Raw genomic sequence first — 12,754 nt, forward strand, 5'->3', positions numbered from 1 at the left:
GCCAAAGTGGAAGAGGCCACAGACATACCTCACAAGGGTAATACTGGCCTCAAACAGATGCCTATGCACACTGACTCCACAAAACCACCCAGCTAGACTGTGTGCATACCGCCCACACAGAGGTGACCTCTGCTGGACATACAGAGGTATGTCAGACCCATAGCTGATGTGGCGACCCACCATGGCAACATATCACAATCCCTCCAGGCTACATGCTCTGGGGCTGTAAACCTCATCAGCTCACTAAACAGCACATGCTGGAGGGATAGGTTCCTATCTCAGGGGATATGACATACTCTGGAATAGACCACCTAGCAATAGCAAACTAGGCTCCTCATTAGCAGTTGTCATAAATACTCCTGAGGGTGATTGTTTGGGAGATTGGTAATACACCCCAGGAATCCCCTCTGTGGTTCTGGTTGACAGGGTAAGTGAAATCAAAGTACATGTGTGGCCGGGTCAGGGTAGCATATGGCTACAGGCTGCTGTAGGCCCTAGGGCTAATAGCATCTCACCTACCTATGACACTATGCACTCACACATGTACTCAATGGAGATACCTGCTATGTGAGGTTGAATAAGTGTAGCAGCTGGTGAATGTGCACAAGGTCTGTAATGGTGTGATAGCATGAGTGTGAAGTTGTATCTGACATGGTAGTGTCTATCCCCAGCTGTGAGGCCAGCAAAGATGTGTATGTTATTGTTAGGGAGACATGAGTACTATGGCATATGATGTGGCCATCGTTCCTTGTTGATGACTGTGGTGTCCCGGCCCCATTGTAGGCTAAAAAGCAATACATATATGTTTTAGTGAGTGGTACTGCTGGTGAATCCGACTCCCATATGAACTGTAGTACTATCTGAAGCTATAGAAGCCTAAACAGCACAGTATGGTGTATGTTCACATTGCTTGGAAACACTGTCTTGTGTGTTTCTTTGTAGTCCTGCACAGAGGACATAACTCAGGCATAAGGGTTTGTAAGTAGTGACACTTTTTTTTCATTACTGTATGAGTAAACAGGTAAAGCTCATCTGTGTTGGCATACAGTGGTGTGTTTCATGTTTGTCTGATGTGTGTATAATTATGCCTGTACCATGGCCGCAATCATATGTGTGTTACAGGGTATCGTGTGTATCTAGCAACATATATACTCTGTTACAGCAGTATACCACCTATATTAACTTTCTTTAACTTGCACTATATGTTAGGCTTGGGGGCTATGGCATCAATGACTAGGGTGGTTTACTGGTACTACTGTAACTGTACTTTACATGCATTGCACGTGGATAGCATCTTTGTTCGTGCATTACCATGATATATACCCTGTGGTGAGGTTGATAGCATTGTGTCACAAACAGTGTGCGGGTACTCTGTTGTATAGTGGTTTAATATATATGGAGTGTGCCAGGCACTGTTAGTCAGTTGTGGCCTGTGAACCAATATGTAGTATTGAATGTGTATTATCCTCTGACAGACAAACAGATGATATATGTGGCATTGAAGTGATATCTGTGGTTAAGAATTGTAAAAGGTGTGCCACAGGACTCGCTCACACATATTGTTCATTTCTCTTTCAGCCTGATGGCCCTAGCGTAACCTTCAAACTCAATAGAGGAGGAAGAGGTGATCCAGCAAATCCTGGTGCAGCACTACACATTGTTGTTTCCCAGAAGCAGCCAGCACCAGCATGAGTGGACTGCACTGTGGCAAGATCTTGTTTGTCGAGATTAAATGACATGGAGGCATGCATAAATGGACATATGAGCAGATGCGCCATCACTGCAGTGATTTAATTAGACTTGTCCGACAACGTCGTCCTGATATCCATAGACAACAGCTTGCCACAGGTGGTGGGTGGCCATTCATCCCCCCCTCATCAGAGGTGGAGAGATGCTCCTATAGTGTTGTGAAATACTCCTGGACAACAACAGCAACTCCCACAGACATGTGTTGTCACTTGGAGGCGGAGCCACCCATGTTTCTGCCATGGAATGTGCAGGTAGCATGCCCTACCTGCCTGTAGACTACTGATTTACCTGCTATTGTTAGATTGCCATGTCTCACATTGAGGTGTGTTACTGTTTGCCTAGCGGTTGTGCTTCCTAGTGTTGTGCAATACTGACTATTTGGAATATTATCTGTACACCTGTGACTGTCGAGTGTTGTTTCTACTGCAGTTTAGCAAACCCACAGTAGCAATGCCACAGTTCTTTGGTCACTGACAAAATCTCTCATGTAGGTCCCTCTGGTTTAACAGGGCAGGCGATCCATGCTGTGAGTGTGGTATAACTGCAATCACTTATTAATGAAATGTGTATGTCATACGGTGAGGTGTGTAGGCCATGTACATGTAACACATCTATGCATAATGCATGCCCGTGCATGTTTGCTGCATAAGACATTGCACAGCTCAGTAATGTCAGTAGCTGCCTCAATGACACTACAATACACCCAGAGCATCACCACCCACAGTTGTGGCAACACTGTACTGCACATTACGCATAGGCATAGTTGCTACAGCTCTACACAACATGTAACCACATTTATGTCATGCAGTACACCTCAACATGCTACATGTAGGCTTTACCATACACCTGCTGTAAGGTCACACTTCCAGTATCCTACATGTCATCCACACACACATGATAAAGCCTCCCAGGGATGAGAGGCCTATCATGCCCAGGGCTGTGCAACACTCTTCAACTAACATAACCACAGTCATCACTAGGTAATGCTCTCTGTTGGGCACCACGCTTTTATACAAAGAGTGGCTGTGTGGTATGAGCAGTAGCCACGTCACTGCAGTTCAGGTACAGCATGCTAGGCAGTGGTCTGTCACACACATTGAGTAGCCATAGGTGACCACATGATGCATGATGATGATGGCTCATGGTACTACACCCCATCCCAGATTACAGAGTGACCACAGTACTACACACATAACAGTCATTAGCTTTGCCACCTCAATGTTGTGTGTGTGCAGAAACATATGCACCTATACTACAATATATGCATAGCATGTTGTTGTAGGTGCTTTCCATATGTCAGTATACACACAATATGCATAGCAGTCGCCATCTGGCCACAATGACACATATATGTCCTGGAATGCTATTAGGTGTATAGGTCACATGACACCTGGATTGGGTATGTGTGGTGTTTAATGCTGCAAATATGCTGGCATGCCATGTCATAATGGCACTGACATATCTGCAATATGCTCCCACATTCACCTCTAACCACTGTACAATGGCCATGTCAAGCATTTGGATTCCTTCATGTCTACATGCACCACTCACATCCTGTGTGTTACACAGCAGTGCATGTGCTTTACACCTGTGCCCAGTCAGCTATCTACTATGGACACAGACACTGTAACAGACATGTAAATCTATATTGTCACTGAATAACACATACAGCCATGGCATTTATACCTGTGAGTGATTGTGCACAGGACATTGCAGAGCTGATATTCTGCACAGCAATATGTTGTGTCCAATAATACATTGTGTTCCAGGGTGTAGCCTTGATCACTGAACAACTACTCACATGCATCAAATCCATGTATATTGTCATTAAATAGGGTGCGTCTACACTCACACTGCATGTTCTTGAGCAACACATATTCTCTGCATGCTGACATGTATGAGGGTGACTGTTGCCTTGTGATACTGTCACCCACCTTCACCACTATTGTGTATGTTGGATTGCTGGTGTGTGTGTGTATCTGCTAGTGTGAGGTATGTATTTGTGTGCATGTGTTCATGTGTTCATGTGTGCATGTGTGCATGTGTACATGTGCATGTGTGCATGTGTGCGATGCTGTCTTTGTGTGCATGTGTGCTAACATCATGTACAGACTGTAAGTGAGTTTCCTGTTTCCACTCACCAGGTGCTGAGTTTGAGGTGGCTGAATGCAGCAGGGATCCTGAGGGAGTCACTGCCACAAATAGTGGAGATGATGAGACATGTGTTATGGCACAGGTGTTAGGTTTGACTGGGTCTGTCGCTGGTCTGCCAATCGACCCGTTACACAGCGTTCAACCCCATCTATGCACACACTCATTTACTGGCCAATACATCCCTCATCCAGAAATGGCCTGTGTAGGGACAACATGCAGTTGGCATTGACCAGGATACTGTGGTACCCATGGCACTTTCATCCCCTCACAGCAACCATACCTGGGTTCCTGGAACAGTCACAACATGAGGCAGATGTCCAGAGTTCTCAGGGGAGCACTGCTGGTCATATTACCCCTGGCAGACATGCCCCTCACAGGTCTTACTACAACCATGAGTATTATGTTCAGGCTGTAATGCAGGCACAGGCACATGCTCTGGAATGAGTACACCAGACAGGGACTATGGGTGCAGAGGGGCCCATAACACTGCTATCAGCATGAGCAGCACTGTGACCTTGCGGTGCTATCGAGGAATTACACGAGGTCACATTGATGAACTTGTTGAGAGACATTAGATACCCTCCCACAATGTGTTTCCCATGAGCTAGGACCATGCAGGATGGGTGGGAGACATCGGCGTGGACTGCATGCCAGCAACATCAACAGCTGGCAGTCATCACTTGAGATGGCCCCACAGATCCTGGCTTAGCTCTTGTAGTGGCAGTACCTGGCCATGTCAAATTGATCATCCCTACTATGAGCCACATACTGCACGTGGCTCTGGTCCCAGTTCAGCAGGGGACATGGGTCCACTCGACAGACTTCTGCCTCTGATGATGAGTACCCAGTCAGGGTTGGTACCCGATACTGTCTGTAGCACACCTGCCAGGCACAGGTACTGTGTCCGTGGCCGGAGACAGTGATGCATACAGTCTGGTAGAGGTACAGTCTGTTCATCCCACAAGCTCCCGTATATGGCAGCCACATGGTGGAGCTGTGTGACATGCAGACACACACACATTAACCAAACAACTAGGGCTCCCACATACACACACACATTACATCAACATTGGCCCATGCTTGTGCTGTTGTCCTCCACACGCACACACAGATATGTTGATTGGATGGGTCAATGTCGGGACTCTAATGAAACCCAACAACACACCCTGTCCATATGATGACACCTGTGCCACCTCCTGTCCTCTGTAACATTGATGCAGGAACAGGCTAAGATAAGAATTAACACTTTGATGCAAAGGGTGACATTATAGCAGTGTAACAATATGTGCAAGTTGTCAAAAGGAAAGTGTAATGATATCCTTGTAGGGTATATCTGAGCAGGCAAGATGCATCAAAACTCTGATTGTCAATGTAGCATTATTTGCACCAGTGTTAGGGTCTGAGTATGTAACTCGATCCAGCCATGTGCCTTGGCTGGAAGTGTATGATGTGTTGCCAGCATGTGTTGAGTGAGGTGGACAGTGCGGTGTGTGATGTGTGCAGTACAGATAAGCAGGGATGTACATCTGTGAACATGGTGGGTGCCACACACTGTCTGCATGTCACGTGCATAGTGGACACAGGACATGTGATATACCCTGTTTTACACATTGTTAGCATCTCCCTTATAGTGTCTCTCGATAAGCCAGTATGCATTCTACTACAGATATGTACTAACATGGGTAAACGTGTGCATATGCCATGGGTGGTACTGTTAATATCTGTCATTTGTTTGCATTCTGGTAGTATACACAACCTCAACAGCATGACTCATAACCAATCATTAGATGATGTCCTGACAACTGACACACAGTTGTAGGGAACCTCAGTAAAAGTGGGATCCTTCCGTTACTATACCTATAACAGTAACCAGTGGTGATTGGAAGCCTAGAGCCACAGTTCCTGGGACCACTGCACCTGTTTGGCATGCTATAGGCCTCTTAGGTACATGCAAACACACACAAGGGATCATGTTCCATCCCACATCTGGAAATGCATGCATTGGCCTACAGTGCATTCTCTGGATGGGACACTATCCTACACAAGGGTATCATATAGACAGATACCTGCTATCAGAGCACATTTTCTGTATTGCACTATAGCTGACTATGGCATAGTCATCCACATTTGCTATACATACTATCCCCGACAGTTACCACATAGGTGGTAGCCCCCAACATGTATGTTGAGTGCCAATGTGACACTACAATACCATGTGTTATGTCATCTGTCCCTTGGTATCCACATATCCAGAGGTATTGTGGAGTCCCTCAGTGTACCACATAAGACATTAGAGGCCTGAATGCATATCCACAAGGCTGTTGTACACACAATAATGACTTCTTACATTATGTGCCAGTCGTTGTTATTGTGTATGAACATGTCTGACATATACCCCAGGCATGTACCCTCACTCACACTACTCTATAGTAACTGTCATGGGTGTGTGTGGTGGCCCAGCACAGATAACCTTGGCCACAGATCACTACAGTGGCTGGACTTGTCACATACATACATGCTGTGACCTATGATCTGAGAAGCAACAGCACAATCTGTCAAGGGAAACAAATGTATTCATGTAGTATGCGGAGCTTCACACCTATGTGCTAACTTGAGAGGTCACATGTACATATATTTATTTGCCACACAGATACCTGATGTGTGCAATGCACCATACTATTTTAATCCTGATATGTCTCATAGCATGGTAAAACTATTTACCACACACCGCATTGACCAACTGTGTCACACACACACACTCAGCAATTTACGGGTTTCAAACCCCTATCTAACTTCTCGAAAAATACACAAAACACACTATTTAAAAATGAAAAAAAAAAGTAGAATCCACAAGTTCACAAATCCATACGTATTTTATTGTAAGAGCTTTGTTGTTACTTTCACAATGAGTGCACTTCCTTCAAACCAAAATTACACACAATGGCAGACATTATTTATAGTATTAATAAACATCAATTTACAAAATTTAATTAATCAATTAGAAATTATTAAAAACTACTCACTTACCCATTTAAAAAGACACATGAGTATAATTAAATGCACTCATTGAAAAAACAAAGATAAAAACCTTATTCTATTAAACACATACATTACCAGGCTTACAAAATAATTTTTCATTATTGATATATATTATTAATTTTATTTAAAACATAACATTTGAGAAAGTAGAATATAAAAAATATAAAACATTATATTTCATTTTTTATACTAATATATTTTATGTTATAAAGAGAACATTATTTAACGTTCTAAAAGCTCTCAAATTAAGTAAACATTTTTATGGAACAGGCATCACTGAGTCTCAGGATAAACATAGCACATTAGATTGTAACTGCCACAAGAAGTTCCTGCTCTTCTAATTTTAAGGTGCTGCATGGTCCTCATCTTGGGTTCCTTGAAACACTCTGCACTACAATTTCCAAACATAGCATTTAAAATTAATTTTGCGAACAAAAAACTTTTAAATGCTTTAACAAACAGGCTAAATTAGGCTTAGGTGTTTGGCACAAAATTAAAACCTTTGGTCAAAAATTCAACCATATCTTGTGGAATTACCATGGAACTCGGTAAAAGCTTGTAAACATTAAATATACAGCTAATGCTACTAAGAACTGTAGCGTAGTCCTTGTTTGGTCCCCTATGGTTTACCTCCTGCAGCAGGTTGTTCTTTTGCATTGTTGACATTAACCTCGATTGAAATTACCTGCCATGCGATGTACCGTCTTGAAGTTGCCCTAATGAGGATCCTGATTGTTATTCCTATTATTGGAATAATGTGTTTTGTACTGTCTGTTGCTGGTTTTGGTTTTTAATCCTTTAAACCGGCTTCGACGGACTGCCTTGCTACTAGCAGCATTATCTGCTTGAGGCAACGCTACGATGACATCATCCAAATGGGACCAAACCCATTTGTTAACTGTCTCAAGGAGGTAACCAAGGAACTAATAGAATCAAATTCTGCATGAGTGGCGGATCAGGATAAGCTTCGATGCTGTTCCTTATGCAAGCTTATCCTGTTAATTTCTATGGGTTTTAGTGTCCATGATTTTGACAATAGTAAATAAATACTTGAAAAAATTATTTTATAGTCATACTCATAGCGATTGAAATCAGAATCTATTCTGACTCCATTGTCGAGTATATCTAATTTGTTGTTTGAGATCAAGCATTTGTTTTATCATAATTTATTAACAAGCATTTCTAAATTCCAAGCCTTGTTTATCAAACAATTGGATAAGTTGTAAATGGAATTCAGATTTTGATAACCCCAGATGGGTATTTCCATTGTCCTATGCCCTTTAGGTACTTATTTGGAGCCCTAATAGATTCTTTGAAATACAAAATTTCAATTTGTAGCTTTTTGTATTTCAAGAGTTTATGATCAAATTCTTTTAATAGAAGAAAGCAATGGCCATTAGTCTGCTCTTGATGTCCACATAGTATTGGGGAAGGTTACCAGAGATCTAATACGTGCAGAACATACTGGGCCACTTTAATAAAATCATTTAATGTAGGAAGAAGACTAATTCTCACGTGCATCAGTCTCACCTGCATGGTTCGAATTACTAAACAGAAATTGATGTTGATTCACGGCTATGCGGAACATAAAAATTACAGAAGTTTAATGCATTCTACTGATTAAGTTGGTAAACATACTTTGCATTATGGTTTGATTCTTCGGCTTGCAGGAGCTCTGCTGTCACTGGGTCTGTACTTAGAAGGCATACTTGGCTTGAGGGCAAACCTTGCCCAGATCATGTTAAGCTAAATTTCTAGATGTCATAAGCCAAGACCACCTGTTTGGCAACAAAGCAGAAGAAGTCCTTAAAAGATGGAGGAAAAAGCTAAATCTATGCAAACTGTAAAGATTTCACAAGTACAGCCTCTAGATTTAGTAGGCATTAGCCTTCTAGAATTGGTCCTTTCGGTCTCTTCCAGGCCTTCTCAATCCAAACCCAGGAACAGCAAACCACCTAGGCTACAGTCTCACCTGAAGCACGCATAGACCTAACGAGTGAGACTCCACTTCCAAACTGGAAAGTAATAAGGCACACCCCTGTAGGCTGTCACAGTGCCAACAAACCTTCCAAGCCCTGCTCAACTGCCTGCTCCTTAAGGGAAAGGTGCCTACATGCAAAAAAACTGGGAGCTCATTACCCAGGACTAAATGGATCTTAAATATAGTCTTAGGGATACAGATTCACTTCCACACCTTACCAACCCCAAGCGGTTGGCCAGACCTATTCCCAAATCAGTAGGCAGAGGCTTAAAGGCAGTTCTCTCTTCTAAGTATCCGGGCTATTCATCCTGTTTCCAGCAGAAGAAAGTGGACAATATTTTTCTCAAGACTCTTCCTGCGTTGCCCAGAAAAAGGCTTTGCTCTTGGCGTCCTATCCTGGACCTCTCTATTCTGAACACCTTTTTGCTAATCCCAAAATTCAAAATGCTATGATTCAACAAAGATGCTTCTATATAGGCAAAAGATGCCTGGTTAACCTTATAGACAAGGAAGCTTACCTGCACATTTCAATAGAATCTTGCAGAAATACCTGCACTTCAGAGCAGGCCCCCATGCACTATCTGTTCTACTTCCTTTGGCTTATCTCTTGCACCCAGGTGTTTTACAAAGTGTCAGCTCATGTGCATTTTGCAGGGCAGAGAAACATTCAAATATACCCATACCTGGGCAGGTTGTGTAATTCGGGCGAGAAAGCCAGGACATGCTAAAACATCTAATTTGTAAAGGCTTCTAACCTCGCGCTGGGAGTGCACCATAAACGAAAATCTCATGGTACCCTGCCAACAAATTGTATTCCTGAGGCAAGCTTGGAGCCTAACTTCCCAGATGGCTTACCTCGCTAGAACAATTTGACCGTATTTAGACTCCTGATACAAGGCCAGCTATCTGCAGGAAAATCCTGCAAGCCACCAGGTTCATGGCTTCTTAATTCTACTAATTCCATATGCAAGACTGCATATGAAACTACAATAGTATCTAAATCTATGTTGTCAACATTCTGGGACCTGGAGACAATATTTATATCATTGTATGAACAGGAGTCCCTTTGGTGGAAGGGGAAGATTGTTCCCTGTTTCCATTTTTCTTTGATTTGCTGTTTTAATTTATTTTTAGATTTAATAGTTGTGCACCCTAACATCAGAAAACCTTTTTGACAAAATCCTGTGTTTGGGATGGTAGTGTCAGTCTGCATTTAATTTTATATTTTTTTTCTGGGGGCTTTCCCACTGTTATTCAGATTCTCCTGTGTGATGTTTCATGTTATGATTCTATATGTTGAATACATAAGTGAGTTCATCCGTCGTGCTCACCAGTTCCTTTTCTGCCCGTGCAATTCAAACCTTGATCCTTGTTACTCTCAGTAAAAGTTCCTGTGTTTACATTCCTTTTTATTTTGTGTTCTTACTGGTTTTGAAATTTGTTTTAACAATTCTCATTTCTTAATTAGAAGGCTGGAGTTTCTTCACTGGAGGTCTTATTTGGAAGACACTCTGGAGCCTGAGTCTGCATGCTACAAGACCTTCCAGTGCTTCCTGAAATCTCTTCTGGTCTTCCTCTAAAAAGGTAGTTTGGAAGCCTCTGTGAGGCATGCTACTGACCTTCACCTAAGGAGTACATCTTGGATGCTTGTGTTGCTTGTTCCATGGCTAATTAGATCAGGGCTAGTGTCCTAACTCAAATTATTGTTGCAATGTTCATAGCAGATGTTTTTTGTTGCTGATGTCCAGCCATGGCTCCTAATCTTTACCTTCCCTAAGGCATGCATGTGACGTGTGATCTCATGATCTTGTGGAGTGACCACCAAATCATCTGGGTTAATTAGGGGTATTAGTGGCTAAGGCATTTACATTGAAGATCCCTTCCAGATTGGTCTTTAGTGAGAAGAAACTGTTGGATGAATAGTAATGGCCGGAAGAAACTTCTGATAAGCCATGCCGGTTTGTATGGCTTAAGTGCAAGATATTTCATTTTTAATTTTTCATAGATGCTTGCGTTCCATGTGTTTGATTTCGCTCTTCATTTTTGTGTGATGCCAAGGCATCAGTCCTGGTGCAGGGCTGTATACCTTTCTGTATTGTTTTCAAAGTATTTGAACATTCATGTCTAGACCTAGTTTGACCATCACCCAGTGCATGCAGACTGCATACTGATTTTGAGCATTGGTGTTGGTGGTTTTCCTTCTTTTGAATTGCTGGGCAATGAAATTCATGTCTCTGTTCCTCCCCTTGGTCTACCCTGCAAAGTATGTTGGTAGAGAGATTCTTCCTCATTGAGATGTCCACTTTTTTTTTTTTTTTTTTTTTTTTGAGATGGACATGTTTGTTACCCCACTGTTACTCATTTACTCTGAGCCTCTCTTTGGTTGGTCTTTGTGCATGGGTGTGTGTGTGTGTGTGTGTGTGTGTGTGTGTGTGTGTGTGTGTGTGTGTGTGTGTGTGTGTGTATATGTATATGTATGTGTGTGTGTGTATATGTATGTGTGTGTGTCTCTTACATGTTTTGGCATCGATTCCCCATTCCCACCCCTGAATGTATTGTATAACAATACAACACAAAACCTACCACCTCCAAAGCCACCCTCCCCTCCCCCTTTACAATCCATTATTCCACTTCAAAACGATTAGAACCAAAGAGACTGTGAAACAAAATTGGACCAGATATAATTACTTTCCCAGGCTCAGATAAACTAGCCATTTTGGTTCATTCATCTTTGTGTGGACCTCATCTCCGGCCTTCTCACTCACATATATAACCTCTGTTCAACTAAGATTATGATTCAGATATAGAAAATACCAGTAGTCACTTGTATTCCAAAACTACCTAAGCTAACTATTTCCTCACAATTCCAGCCTATCTCAGTACTTCCCACATTAGGCAAAACATTATAAAAATGTATCTACAAATAAGTTGATCCTTATTTACATCAATACCATCATCTGTCCAGGAAGCTACATGGATTCTGGTCTGGACGCAGCACAGTAACAGCTCTCCACTCCCCAACAGATGACATCCTACCCAATATTGCTCTGATTGGAGCAGTCTTTATAGACCATAACCTACTACTTGACAATTAACTGAAATAGACGTTAGTGATGATGCAAAACCGTGATATGTAGACTTCAAAGTGAAAGTAGACACCACCACCTCTGAAACAGCTCCTGTCATGGAAGGAGTCCCTTAGCCCCTTTTTGTTTTCCGTTTTTATCAACAAACTCCCATCTGATCTTCCTCAAATAACTCTATTTCTTTTTGCAGATGACATGGTCATTTACAGGTCAAACAAATCCCATTCTGTTATACAAACTTAACTCCAAGATGACTTCCAAACCCTCAACCAGTGGATACTAGGCCAGAAGCTTATACTCAGTCCCTCAAAAACAAAAGCAATGCTGTTTGGAACCAACCAAAAAATAGCCAAAGCACGCAGATTCCTTGATATTAAAGATGTTAGCTGTAACACCATTGAAACTACCACAATCTTCAAATACATTGGCATTTGGCTAGACCAATCTCTTAACTTTCAACTGCACATTCAAAATACTCACAAAAAGATCAGCACACTGCTGTTCTGGGTAAGCAAGCTATCGTTTGAGATGTCCAAGCCAGCTAAAGCTGCCATAGGCACAGGAATACTCTCATCTCAACTTGAATCTGGACTACCCATTATAGCTGCAGCGACAAGGAAAAATGCCAACACCTCACAAATTATCACCAGTAAAATCTGCCAGTTCAGTACTATCTCCCCCTGTAATGAGCACCATTGCCTACCTCTCTCCAAAGCTAAATGGCTCCCAGTACATTTGAGTGCCA

General features: G+C 42.3%; 1 protein-coding gene across 5 annotated transcripts in view; it reads left to right on the forward strand.

The window, feature by feature from the left end:
• Positions 1-12,754, forward strand: part of KAT6B (lysine acetyltransferase 6B) — a 2,279,653-nt gene that overhangs the window by 1,361,110 nt on the left and 905,789 nt on the right. The gene's annotated exons all lie outside the window — the stretch shown is intronic.

This window comes from Protopterus annectens, chromosome 14.part0 (genome assembly GCF_019279795.1).
Source record: "Protopterus annectens isolate FY-2018-M chromosome 14.part0, PAN1.0, whole genome shotgun sequence".
In the NCBI taxonomy this organism is placed as follows: Eukaryota; Metazoa; Chordata; order Ceratodontiformes; family Protopteridae; genus Protopterus; species Protopterus annectens.